Below are 12,841 nucleotides of genomic sequence, written 5' to 3' on the forward strand. Positions count from 1 at the left end.
CCCTTAAGCATGTAATGGTTATTAATGAACTCATTCTGAAAGAGCACTCGAGACCCTCGCAGCACGGGGCATGAAGTGATCAGCCTCAAGGAGCTGCAGCACCTGGAGAAGGGAAACGTGCTGCTCAGAGGGTGTCACGGTGTCTTTGTTTCTTGCCCAAAGGAGAATCTGCTTCAGCCCACATTATAAAAAAGTCACGGCTCTTCTCTGCAGTCAAGCGGGGAATATCTGTTTCTTAGATAGATCACGGTCCTCAAGGAAAACAGAAAGTACAGGATCATAGAGACATGGTGATAGATGCAGAAAGCAGCCTCGTCGCATTTGAGGAGGATATTAAAGAGGCACAAAAGGTGGAGCCGCTGAATCTAAAGGTTTCTTGAACCACTGAGACGTGAAGGCTGACAACTGGGAAGCAGAGGCCCCTTAGACCAGAGGCAGACAGATGGTCTCCAAGGGACCTGCCTGGCTCATTCTCTTTGCTTCATCCCACCCGAAGCCTGCTCAGCCACCTGTAGAATAGCACCCACCAGCACCCTCTGCCACCCTCCCATCACCACCAAATGCATTCTAGAGCCATCAGTTGATTTCCTTTCTGTCTCCCTCCCACTGAAAGGTAAGTTTGCAAGGCAAGGATTTCTGTCTGTTTCATTCTCAACTGCAACCATTGGCCTAAAACCGTCGCCTGGCACACATCGGAGCTGCTTAATTGATATTTGTAGTATGAGTGAATGATTTGAGTATGACAGGACATGAAGGAGACTCTGGAACTTGAAAGAAGAAGAATGCCATCTGTGTGAATGCTTGCACCCCAGACACACAACTGTTGTGGGCTCTCAACTCCACGGTGAGCAGGAGCGAGGGCCCAAAAAAATGCAAACTGTTTGTTCTACACAAATTTGTGGCCAATTTTCATGCTGGCATGGATGCAGGTATCCTCAATATATCATGCCAATGCCTCTCCTAAGTCCAAAGAAAAGGCATCAGTGGTGGTTTGAAACTGTATGTACCCAGTAAAACATGTTCGTAAATATAATCCATTCCTGTGGGTATGAACCCATTGTAAGTAGGATCTTTTGATAAACTTAGTTCAGTGAAGGTACATGCAGCCCAATCCAATCAGAATGACTCATAATCCTATTACTGGAGTCCTTTATGAATGGAAAGAATTCAGACTTGAGAGAGAGAAAACCACAAGAAGAAAGAAGCTGGATACAATCGAGATCCTGAAGAGAAAGGAGAGACCAGGAGACCCACCCTGTGCCTTGCCATTTGACAGAGGAGCCAAGGATCACCAGCAGCCAGCCCCAGAATGCCAGTCTTTGGGAAGAAAGCATGGCCTTGATGACGCCTTGACTTGGACTTTTCCCCAGCCTCAAACCGTGAGCCAATCAATTCCCATTGTTTAGCCCAACCATTTCATGGAATTTGTTTGAGCAGCCTAGGAAACCAAAACTGAGCCTGCAGCCACTGAAACAGAGCCAAGCCATGTTTGAGCAGACTCAAATAACTACTGACATCTATATCCAGGAGCCCAGAGTGAGCACAACCAGCTGAGTCTCTCTTCTCAAAAGGCTGCCTTAGCAAGGATTATTTGTGTTCGACAGTGCTATGGTAGAATTTCTACATTCCATCTAAAATAAATAACTGTTTAGCTGAACGGGCCCTGGTTTATTATCTACTTCCTCTTCTTTGGAAATGGAACTCCTAAAGCCAGAGAGGGTAACCCAAGGTCACACAGCAGATTGTAGTATTACTGGGACAGAAACCTAAGCCTTTTAAATCCCTCTGGAGTGCATATGCCCACACGAAGCTATCTATCTCTATTTCAGAGTTGAAGAGTCTAACTCTGAGTCAGGAAATAATTGACCCTCCCACCTGATTGGCTGTGAACTGACAGGAACCAAGTAAGTTAGATCAAGGATTTGGGGGCCTCTGGTTTACCTCAAATCTCAATATATTTGAATTAGACGATATTTTGAAGTTTGCCTTACTCAAGTGCCCTATCTTAAGATGTGCAAGTTGGAGCTCAGAAAGGGCAAGTACCTTACCCAACATCACACAGCGTGAATTGTTGGAAGAGTTAGGGATTCTCCTTTAGCCCCAGACCTCAGTTTAGGCCCTTACTTTTCTTCTACCAAATCCTGCCATTCTGTTCATCAGCTATAGGTATGGGAAAGAGCCTTAAACATCATTCTGTCCAAATGCTCATTTTCCAGATAAATATTCTGCCCCAGACCTCACCTATTTCCTTTTCTATTGTGTGCCATTTCACAGCCTGGGGGAGATATTAGGTCTAATGTAAATTGCTGGACAGACCTTAAACCCAAAACCACAAGCAAGCTGTCCCAAATGCTTATCAGAACAGGAATTCGCAGTGCAGGGCCCCTCCCACTCCCCCAGATGGATAAAAATCACACCTGCCAGTATTGATTGGCCCCTCTTCTCAGGCACGGAGTGGGGCATGCGCAGCTGACATATATCCACCCTCACCTGGAGCAGTATTCAAACACCCGGGACTCTGTGCTGTGTCAGTGACAAGGAGATCATTTCCCTTCCGGGACTCTTTATTCTCTGCAAGTAATAAAGGGATCACTTGCTGGGCGTTTTTGTTGTGCCCTGAGCCTGTGCTCCCACGACACGCTGCTGTAGCGACTCGCTCCCCACGTGTGATAAAGAGAGAACCAGGTGAGTGTGAGAGTCAGGGCTGGAGCCCAGGCCTGGGCAGCCCATCCTCTGGGTCCCTCCTCCTCACGAGGAAGCAGCCCCCCGTGACCTGACATCCTAGGAACGGATTTTCCACAAGAGTTCTCTTAATCCCCCAGTGGCAAAGATTCAGCAGGAGCATCTCTCACCGTTCTTTTATAAAGTGAGAAGGCACTGAGCATCTCCTTCATGCTCAACAAAGATTTGGTGACTGCCACGTACCAGGCACAGAGGAGAGACGAGAGATGGAGCAACTATGGAACAGCAGCCGCAGTAGCACGTCTCCTCTCCTCATGGCACACACTGTCCAGCAGGGGAGACCGAAATTAACTGAACTCTTCATTTTAAATTATGACTCCAGTTAAGGCAAGTGCCAAGGTAGAGACATGGAGAGTGCAAGAGGAGGTCTCCTTTCCCATGATTTGCCCGTGGAAGTGACATCTAAGCTGATGTCCATTGGGATACAAGACAGGAGATGGTGGAGAGGGCTGGACTGGCCAGGTTGTGGGGGTGGAGTAGGGAAGTGTCTGGGAGTGGGTGCAAAGGCGGATGGATGGGGCTAGGAGATACTGTCTCTCTCCTCTACACAGCCCCCAGATGTGACCACTGGATGATGCTGGAGCAGAGGGCTGTACCCTACACCCTGACCCAGTGGGAGATGCCCTGCAAGCACCCTACTTCCCCATGCAGGAAAAAAGGGAGAGACCAGACAGGAAGCGTGAAGGCCTCCAAAGAGGGGACAAGCCCCCTCATTCCCGTGCAGCAGGTCCTTGAGACCGCCATTGCCCGGAGTGCCCGGCAACCAGGTAGGTTCGGGTGTCAGTAGCTTTGGGCACCTGAGACTGGATCAAACAACATTTCATCTTCCAGTTCTGGAGGTGGAAACGTTTTGCTGAAATACCTGTGTCTTTTCTGTACTGGCAGCTTCTCCCAATACTGAAAGAGTGATTCAGAACTTCTTAGGGCTTTGGATTCCTCATCCCCAACCCATAAGCAAATGGGATAGCTTCATCAAAGGAATAAGCAGTGTGCCATGCCATAATTTCAGCATCCAAGGTCCTGCTTTTGAGTCAGGACAACTTGGAATCCGGTCCCAGGCCTGGCCCATGCTAGCTGGGTTGCCTAAAGCAAGTCATTGCACCACCCTGGGACAACAGTTTCCTCCACTTATTAGAGTCCTTGAAATGTTTAAACATGATCAGGTCCGTGAATTGCCTAGCACATGATAGGTGCTCCACATCAGTTTCCTTCTTGTCCCACACCTTCAACAAAGTTCTCTCTACCTTGTGCCCATGGTGAAGTTAGATGTCGTTCCTTCAGCATGACCGTTATTGTTAGGGTTCGGCATGACCATTATTGTTCTGGGAAGGAAGCATCTATAAAAATGGGGGCATTTGAAGTGGGCCTTGGAGGATGAATGGGAATTTTCCACATAGAAAAGAGGGAAAGGGGATTCCAAGATGAGAGAATCACTTGCACAAGGGCATATAGATCTGAGAAAAGGAAATCTTCAAGAGAACTTGAAGGGCAGGAAACATGGGGTGGGTTAACATGGCTGGAGGTGAGGAAAGAAAAATCCCTGTAGAACAGCTTGTGAAAGATCTGGGAAACCATGCCAAAGAAACCTCCTGGGAGTGATGGGGAACAAAGAGAAGTTTTTAAACAGAAGAATGATGAGATCAGATGAATTTATTTGAAAGAACACTCACTCTCAGCAGCAGCTAGAAAGATGGAGTGTTAGAAAGAGAGAAAGAAGTGCAGCAACCACTGAGGTTCTACTTGCAAAAGTCCAGCTGATAAGGGAAAAGTCTGGACTTTGGGATACAAGACAGGAGATGGTGGAGAGGGTTGGACTGGCCAGGTTGTGGGGATGGAGGAGGGAAGTGTCTGGGAGTGGGTGCAAAGGCAGATGGATGGGGCTAGGAGATACTGTCTCTCTCCTCTCCACAGCCCTCAGGTGTGACCACTGGATGATGCTGGAGCAGAGGGCTGTACCCTACACCCTGACCCAGTGAGGGATGCCCTGTAAGCACCCTACTTCCCCCATCACCTTCCCACTTCCTGGTACCTAGCAGTCTGTCTTCCTCAGCTTTTAAGAATTTCTCTATAAGCTATCAAGCACCTCTTCTTTGCTTTTTCACAATAATGACAAAGAATAATAACAAAATCCTCAGCCCCAACCCCTAACCAATGGTACCCACCCTCCTGCCAGCCCTTGCCTTCCTCTTGCTCTCCCAGGCTTCTCCAAGGTCCAGCTGAACCCACAACACGCTCATGCTTTACACACAACCTCTTCGCCAGCTGAACCCTTATCTCGGTCAGCTGTTCAGCTTTAAACAAGTGAGTTTCCAAACACCGTCTTTTGAAAATAGCCTCCCTCATTGCACAAATATCCATGTTGTATTGTCGCCTATTGTCTCCAGACCAGGGACCTCATTTGACCCAGTCAGGTCACTCTGGTGTTGTGGACACCTCCCATCCAGTGGTAGCATGTCCTTGATGGGAAATATCTTATCTGTCATCAGTTTACTGGGTGACAGACCCAAATTTCCTCTGCAAAACTTCGGGTAGGGAGGCTTCTTCAGCACTCTTCATTGGAATAATGTCGGGGTTTGGTAAACCTCAGAAACTCCATTTCCTAGGATTCTAAGTCCCACAGAGCCTGGATTCTAATCCAACACTCAGCACCCCAGAGCAAAACTAAGTTTAAGTGTCGTTTTGAAACCATATAAGGTGACTGACGGTATTCTGCATGATAACGGAAAAGATTTCAACAATTACTGCCATTATGTTCCAACTATGACAGAGAACTATGGACTAGGCCTTCATGGCATTCACATCTGGGGGGAAAGAACAGCTCAGAGAACAACTTAAAAATAAATGATTTACCCTTTTATGTGATAAGTGCAATACTACAAGCATGTGGTGACTGGACAATGCTGTTTTGTTGTTAAAAAAAAAAAACTAAGGAGTTTTTTAAAATTATAAAACCATACTGTGAAAAACCAATTCTAGTGAGGTTGTGGTAAAATTTGCATAATGTTGTAAGAAAGCAATATGAAAATGCATTTGAAGAACTAGAAGGATGCTCATCATGTTCTCCCTGATAATCATACTCCTAGAGATTTATCCTAAAGTTATATGCCAAAGGGAACAAATGCACTTAAGGATGTCCAGTGGGTTGTTTTCTGGCCAAAACAGTCCAGGTAACTGAGCTATGTCAATCCAAGGATATATTATGTGGCCATATGAAATCACTATGGAGACTAGTAATTTGCACTCTCGTTGGGATCTACTTTCAAGTGACAACATGTGGTCTCTGGTCTCAAACTCCTCACCTTCTAGTGGGTTTTCCTTTTGAACATCACAAGTCCAAAACGCTTTTTTCTCCATCCTCTCATTTAATTCTCAGAACAACCCTGTGAAGTTGGCCCTGTGGTCCCATTTTATAGACAAGATAACTGAGGGTCTCAGAGACTAAGTGACATGCAGGCAACATATAAATCAGGGAGCAGCTCTAACCCAGGTGTCCCAACTCCAAATCCAATGCTCTTTGCTTCCTTCCTTCCACAAACCACATGCGATGACCATGAAGAACTGCTAATACTGTTGGCATGCAAACAGGAAGAGGTCTGTGTCAGGCTGGAGAAAGCCGTAAAGAAGCCCACAATTCCTCCCAACAAGCCTGGAGGCATCTTTGCTCCAAGACACCTGGCCCAGCCAGTGGGGATGGCGAGGATGCAGTTGTCCCAGCCAGTACCAGCACCTGATAGGAAAAAGTGTACAACAAACATGAGTCGATTTATGCAACCACGTCATTGGGCTAGGCTGGGGAGAGGGGCCATGGGAGGACACACATGACCACTTTTACTGTCCCATTGCTGAATAACTATGGAGCACAGTCATTTATGAGTGTCAACTTCAGAGTCAGACTGCCTGAGCTCTTACCTGGCTTCCTCTCCACTTGCTGTGGTGATCTTGGGGCAAAGTCACTTAACCTCTCTGTGTCTCTCTCTCCCCCCTGTAAAATGAGGAGAAAAATATTACTTGCCTCCTAGAATTATCACGACGGTTAATGCTTTGCAGATATTAATAAACTTAGAAAATCTCCTGGCATACATTAAGCAAACATCTTCCTGAGTGCTTTGTATACACTTCTCATTTTACCCTCAAGACCTTCTACAGGGAAGGAAACTAAAGGTCTGGGAATTTAAGTTTCTTCTCGGCCACACTTGTATAGTAAACCAGTGAATGCCATAGACTACAGACCCTGCCAAAGTGTGGAGAAGGAACAGATTCTGCCTGCAGGTGTGTTCCTAGAACACTGGCTGGAGGAGATGGCAGAGGATCTAGATTTTTAAGGACAAGGAAGGCATGGATCAGAATTTTCAGAATACCTCACAATGAGGACAAAGCACAGAGTCAAAAGGTATAATGGATGCTCCAAAATAAAAATGCTAAATATCTCAAAGGCCTGTTCTGTCCTAGGCTCCTAATGACTAGCCAAGGTGATTGGAGGTGCTTCCTTGACAACAGTGAATCAGTAAAGGTTGTAGGGCAGGAGGGGAAACAGGGTGTAAGGACAGTCCTCTGTTCACTCAAGTCAACAAGGGTGCATCACACACCCACTTTAAGTGCTGCTTAAGCCCTGAACACTTCCACCACCTCTCCTTGGAGCAAGTTCTGAGGAAGGCCGAGAAAGCAGAAACTACACATTCCCAGACATCAAGGATACCCTGATCAGTCTCAGCATTTTTCAAATTTTAATGTACATTCAAATCACTGGGGGAGCTTATTGCAAATGGATTCCGATTTACTAATCTAGGGTGGGGCCTAGAGAATCTGAATTTCTAGAAAAGCTCACAGGTAAGGCAGATGCTGCTGGTCCACGCACCAGCCTGGAGTAGAAGAGTAGGAAGGTGCTTCTTTTCTTTCTAGTCTCGTAATCGTAATCCCAGCAAGTGGCACAAAACCTGTTCCATAGTAGAGGCTTAACAAACACTTTTCGGAGCAAAAAAATTTTAATCACTCTCACACCTATTATCATTAAGCAGGACTAAGGAGTCCCCACACATGCCAGGAGCCATTTCTTCTTCCTTGGTACATCTCCTTACTCTGGAAGTAGCAGAATTCAGCATCCCATCCCCACTCTTTCACACCTCTTTACGGGTGACTTTAAAAAAAACAACTCTTTTTTATCACAAAAATTTTGCATGTTTATTAAGGCAGAAAAAAAAAGGATATGCCAAAAGACAAAAAGAAACAACAATCTGGAACACATCCTTTCAGATTCTCTGTGTGTGCATTACAGAAATAGGAGCACATTCTATCTTCTGTTGAGATTTTAATTTTGTGGAATTATGAAGAATATTTCAGAATTAACATTTTAATGGTCGCATCATTTGAAATTTACATATACCACATATATTTACTTATAAAATATTGTGACTGAACAGGAAATGCAAGGTCCAAACTGCAGAATGTTGCAATGCCTGTGACTTGCTTTAAAATGAACCAGTGAGGGGGAAGCACTGAGACAGAAGAGAGCTGGCCGGAAGTTGAAACCGTTGAACTGAGGGATGGGTATATGTGGGGTGATTTATGTATCCTCGCGCTATTGCATGGATTGGTCATATTCTATAATGAAAGTGTAAAGATAAAAGCAAAGTCTGAATGAGCTCTAAGAGGAAGGTCCTGAGACAGGAACAAAGATGGAAAGCATCTAAAGTTCATTTTTCCCTCCAAAGAAAGAACAGTGTTTTCATTCTGGACCAGCAACCTGTCACTTCAACAACCCCAAGTCCCTTGTACTACTAAATTGAAATGGAATAATCTGCCTTTATTATTTCCTGTCCCGTCAGAATGGATTTGCATTTTAAGCGTACGCTCAATGTCATGTCAAAATGGAACCAATTGAGACGTGCGGGAAGTACGTTTTAGCCTTTTTGGGGGATGTGAAGTATGTTCTAGACTCATTTTGGGCACAACATCCCTACAGCCAGATGGGCGTGGGGGCAGTCTAAGGAGGAGGGCATACAACCCCACCCTACGACCCCATCCTACATTCGCACCCCACCATCCCACTCCACAATCCCACCCTGCCTGCAGCTCACGGTGAACCTGAAACAAGTCCTTCCACTTCTCCAAGCCTCAGCTTCCTAATCTGCAAAAGGTGAGGATTTGAGCTAAACAATCTTTCTCCTCAAAAGTAACTAGGGTTTACTCTAGGAACCCTTTCCACCACTCCACTTTGCAATATGCAAATCAGCCAAATTTGGTAATTGGACAGAGCTGCTGGGACCCATTTAATAAACTTTGATAACACTGCACAAAGTAATTGTTCAATTATTTCCAACGGTTCCATTCGGGAAGTACAGCAGGAGGAGTCCATAGAAATTACCTCCACATATTAATCACCAGGTCCAGTCGAGGCCAAATGAGAATGAAGACTGTGTAGGGGGTGTTTTTATTTTAATTCTGCTTAACTGTACTTTCATCTGAACATGTTTAAGCTCTGCTTTGGTCTTCCTCATATGGATGTTGACTCAGTTCTCTTATCAGGATTTTAATTAACACCAGGTAGAGAACGGGAAGCCAGGATGACACACTATTACTTCTGTTTGATTTAAAGTCAACGCTGGGGACTCTTCTTCGAAGAGCTGTTGAAATTGTCTTATCTCACACATTCCAAGGCTGGCTGTTTCATGTAAATGTCATTTCTGCTGTCCGAAATGTTACAACACACGCCAGCACAATAGAGCTACTGTCTTGTTCTAAGAGACATGAGGGAGCCAGCAAGCTTTTGATCAAAGGCACAATTCGAACATCAAAGTAATACCTTTTCTGTTAAATTCAGGAATCAAGATTCTGGGTAGATGGATGGAGATTCTGGCTTAAGCCAGGGCTCAGCCTCTTATCCTGGGAAGTACCTGCATTTTCAAGGTTTAATCCATCTGCAAAAAACTGACCGGAAAGAAATAGCATAATACATTGGTAATGCAGGTACGTTTATTGCATCCTGCAGTCGATGATCTTGTGTTCTGTCTGTGTACATCCACCTGCACCCAGGCAGGCATCTCTTCTAGGACTGGAAGACTGGAGCTACCATGAGCCCCTGCACAGAGGCAGTGCCTATAGAGCTTTTGGAGTTCCCGGTTCTGGGTTCAAATCCTTGCAATACCACTTGCCAGCTAGGTGATGTCCTATAACTTACCTTGCCCCTCCACTTCTATTTTTCTTATATATATATATTATTTTTAATCAAGAATGTATATAAAAAAGAACACATTTCCAAGCACACCGCAACAATTAGTTGTAGAACGGATTTCAGACTGTATGGGTTACAATTTCACAAATTAAAGTTTTTTTCCAAGATGCTGGAGACTAAAAGAAATATTAATATAATGATTCAACAGTCATACTGAATCGTGTCATGTCTTTTCTGTTATAATTCCTCCTTCTCCTTTGATCTTTCTCCCAAACTTTAGGAGTATTTGGGCAATGCCCATGTTAACTTTTTCATATTGGAAAGGGTTGTTGAAAATATGGGATGGGGGATGAGCTAGTTGATGTTCTCAGGCTGGTCCCTCTGGGTTTCAGGATTTATCTAACCTAGGAACCTATATGGAGGTTGTAGGTTTCTGGAAATTAATCATAGTGCATGGAATTTTGGTAGAATCTCAGATAAGACCTAGGTGTTCTTTAGGGTTGGAAGGAATAGTTTTGGTTGGGGTTTGGAAAACCATAAGTAGCAATATCTAGCAGAAGCTTGTGTAAGAGTAGCCTTCAGAGTAGCCTCTCGACTCTATTTGACCTCTCTCAGCCACCGATACCTTATTTGTTACAATTCTTCTCCCTATTTTGATCAAGAAGGTATTGCTGATCCCATGGTGCTAAGGCTAGGCTCATCCCTGGGAGTCATATCCCATTTTGCCAGGAAGATTTTCTCTCCAAGATGTCGTGTCCCACATAGGGAGGAGACTAATTATTTCGCTTGCAGAGTTGGGCTTAGACAGAGAAAGGCCACATGTGAGCAACAAAAGAGGTCCTCTGGAAGTAACTCTTAAGCATAGCTATAGATAGGCTTAGCTTCTCTGCTACATAAATAAGCTTCACAAGAGTAGGCCTCAAGATCAAGGGCTTGGCCTATTGAGTTGAGAGTCCCTAATGTTTGACACAGTATCAGGAGTTTTCCCAGTGGTAAAGTTTAATAGTTCCATATTTTTTCTCCCATCTCTCAAGGCACTTTGCCAATATTTTTTAATTATCTGCTCAACATACTTGGGGATGTATCCAGGCATTAGACTGTCTTTCATCTATAAAACAGAAAGAATAATATCTGATGCATAGATTTACACATTGTGGTAGATTCATATAATGGCATATTTCACAGTGATAAAAATGAACTATTAATAAATTTTAAAAAGTAAATAAATATCAAAAAAAGTTACATTGAGAGAAAGATGTCAGACACTAAAAGGTATGTGTCTTAGTTCCCCAGGCTGCTACACCAAAGTACCACAAAGTGGGTGGCTTAAAACAGCAGAAGTTCATTGTCTCATAGTTTTGGAAGCTAGAAATCTGAAATCAAGGTCTCAGCAGCACCATGCTCCCCGTGAAGCCTGTAGGGACAACCCTTCCCTGGCTCAGCTGGCTTCAGGCATTTGCTGGCAGTCCTTGGTGCTCCTTGGCTTGCAACTGCATCACTCCAATCTCTGCCTCCTCTGCCCCATCTGGCCTTCCCTGCTGTGTTCATCCGTGTCACCTACTTATAAAGTTACCAATCATACTGGATTAAGGACCTGCCCGATTCCAGAATGACCTCATCGTCATTTAACTAATTCCATCTGCAACAATCCTATTTCCAAATAAGGTCATATATATATATATATTTTTAGTTTTTATTGATAAAACCAAACAACGTACAAACATGAACATTCTTAGCATATGAACATTCCATACTTGGTGTGCATTCCATGGCTCACAATATCATCACATGGTTGTGTATTCATCACCATGATCATTTTGTAGAACATCTGCATCACTCCAGAAAAAGAAATAAAGGAAGAAAGAAGAAATTCATACATACCATACTCCCTTACCCCTCCTTCTCATTGACTGCCAGTATTTCCATCTTCCCAGTTTATTTTAACATCCAAGTAAAGTCATATTGAGAGGTACTGGGGGTTAGGACTTCAATATATCTCTTGGGGATTCACAATTCCCATAACAGTGTATGTTGTATTATTCCATTTATATGGAATTCTAGAATGTGAAAACTCAAATTGGTCTTAGAAGTCAGGATAATGGCCACCTCAGTGGGGGAAGGAGTTGATTAAGAGGGGAAATGGGAGAACTTGCTCTGGGGGTGGTGTAATGAGCTGGTACACGGGTCGACTCAGCCAGGTGATGGTGTCCAGTTGTCTGGTTAAGGAAGCACTGGCTTAACTGTTACTGTGAGGACATTTCATGGCCTTAAATCATCAGTAACTGATTGTATCTACAGCTGATTACATCTACAATCAACTAAGGAGAACTTCTTCAGCAATGAGAGAAATTTCATCTGAACAGTTGAAAGCTTTCAGGAGGAGGGATGACTTCAGGGGTGAGAATAGAGAATTTTATCTCTACTTCAACCAACCAGCTCTGCCTGGGGAACTCACCAAAATCCTTCATCAAAGTTGCCAGCTTGCAGCCTGCCCGACAGAATCTGGACTCATGCATCTCCACAGTTGCATGAGACACTCTTATAAAATCTCATACTATTTAGAGATGTCTCCTTTGGTTCTGTTTCCCCAGAGAGCCCTGACTAATCCAGGTAAGGATGGTCTATATCTTGATAAGAACAGCAACTACACGGGTGTGTGCATATGAAAAGAGTCACCAAAGTGTGCTCTATGAAACATAAACTTCAATCAAAAGGGTAGCATCTAAAGAATGCTATCAGATGCATAGAACTGATGTGGAATTCAAATGAAGCTAATTCATGGAAAATGTGTGTCGTACTGGCTGGTCTGGGTCAGTGGCCTGTGAGTGGTGACCCTCATCATCATTGCCATCATCGTTTTCATGAAGTTGCATCTGACCTAGAGGTTGTAGTTTATTAAGTTCAGCATATAAGGCAAAAAAAATCTGTTAA

General features: G+C 44.2%; 1 long non-coding RNA gene across 2 annotated transcripts in view; it reads right to left on the minus strand.

Moving 5' to 3' along the window:
- The window catches only part of LOC143659543 (uncharacterized), a 170,132-nt gene that overhangs the window by 22,609 nt on the left and 134,682 nt on the right, over window positions 1-12,841 (minus strand). Inside the window, exons 4-5 of one of the 2 annotated variants that reach the window (XR_013163602.1) lie at window positions 6,652-6,724; window positions 5,793-6,469 (exon numbers count right to left, since the gene is read on the minus strand). This is a non-coding gene — a long non-coding RNA (uncharacterized LOC143659543). Of the gene's footprint in view, window positions 1-5,792; window positions 6,470-6,651; window positions 6,725-12,841 lie in introns of those variants that run through there. The other variant, XR_013163603.1, reaches the window with a different exon arrangement.

This window comes from Tamandua tetradactyla, chromosome 16 (genome assembly GCF_023851605.1).
Source record: "Tamandua tetradactyla isolate mTamTet1 chromosome 16, mTamTet1.pri, whole genome shotgun sequence".
NCBI classification, from domain to species: domain Eukaryota; kingdom Metazoa; phylum Chordata; class Mammalia; order Pilosa; family Myrmecophagidae; genus Tamandua; species Tamandua tetradactyla.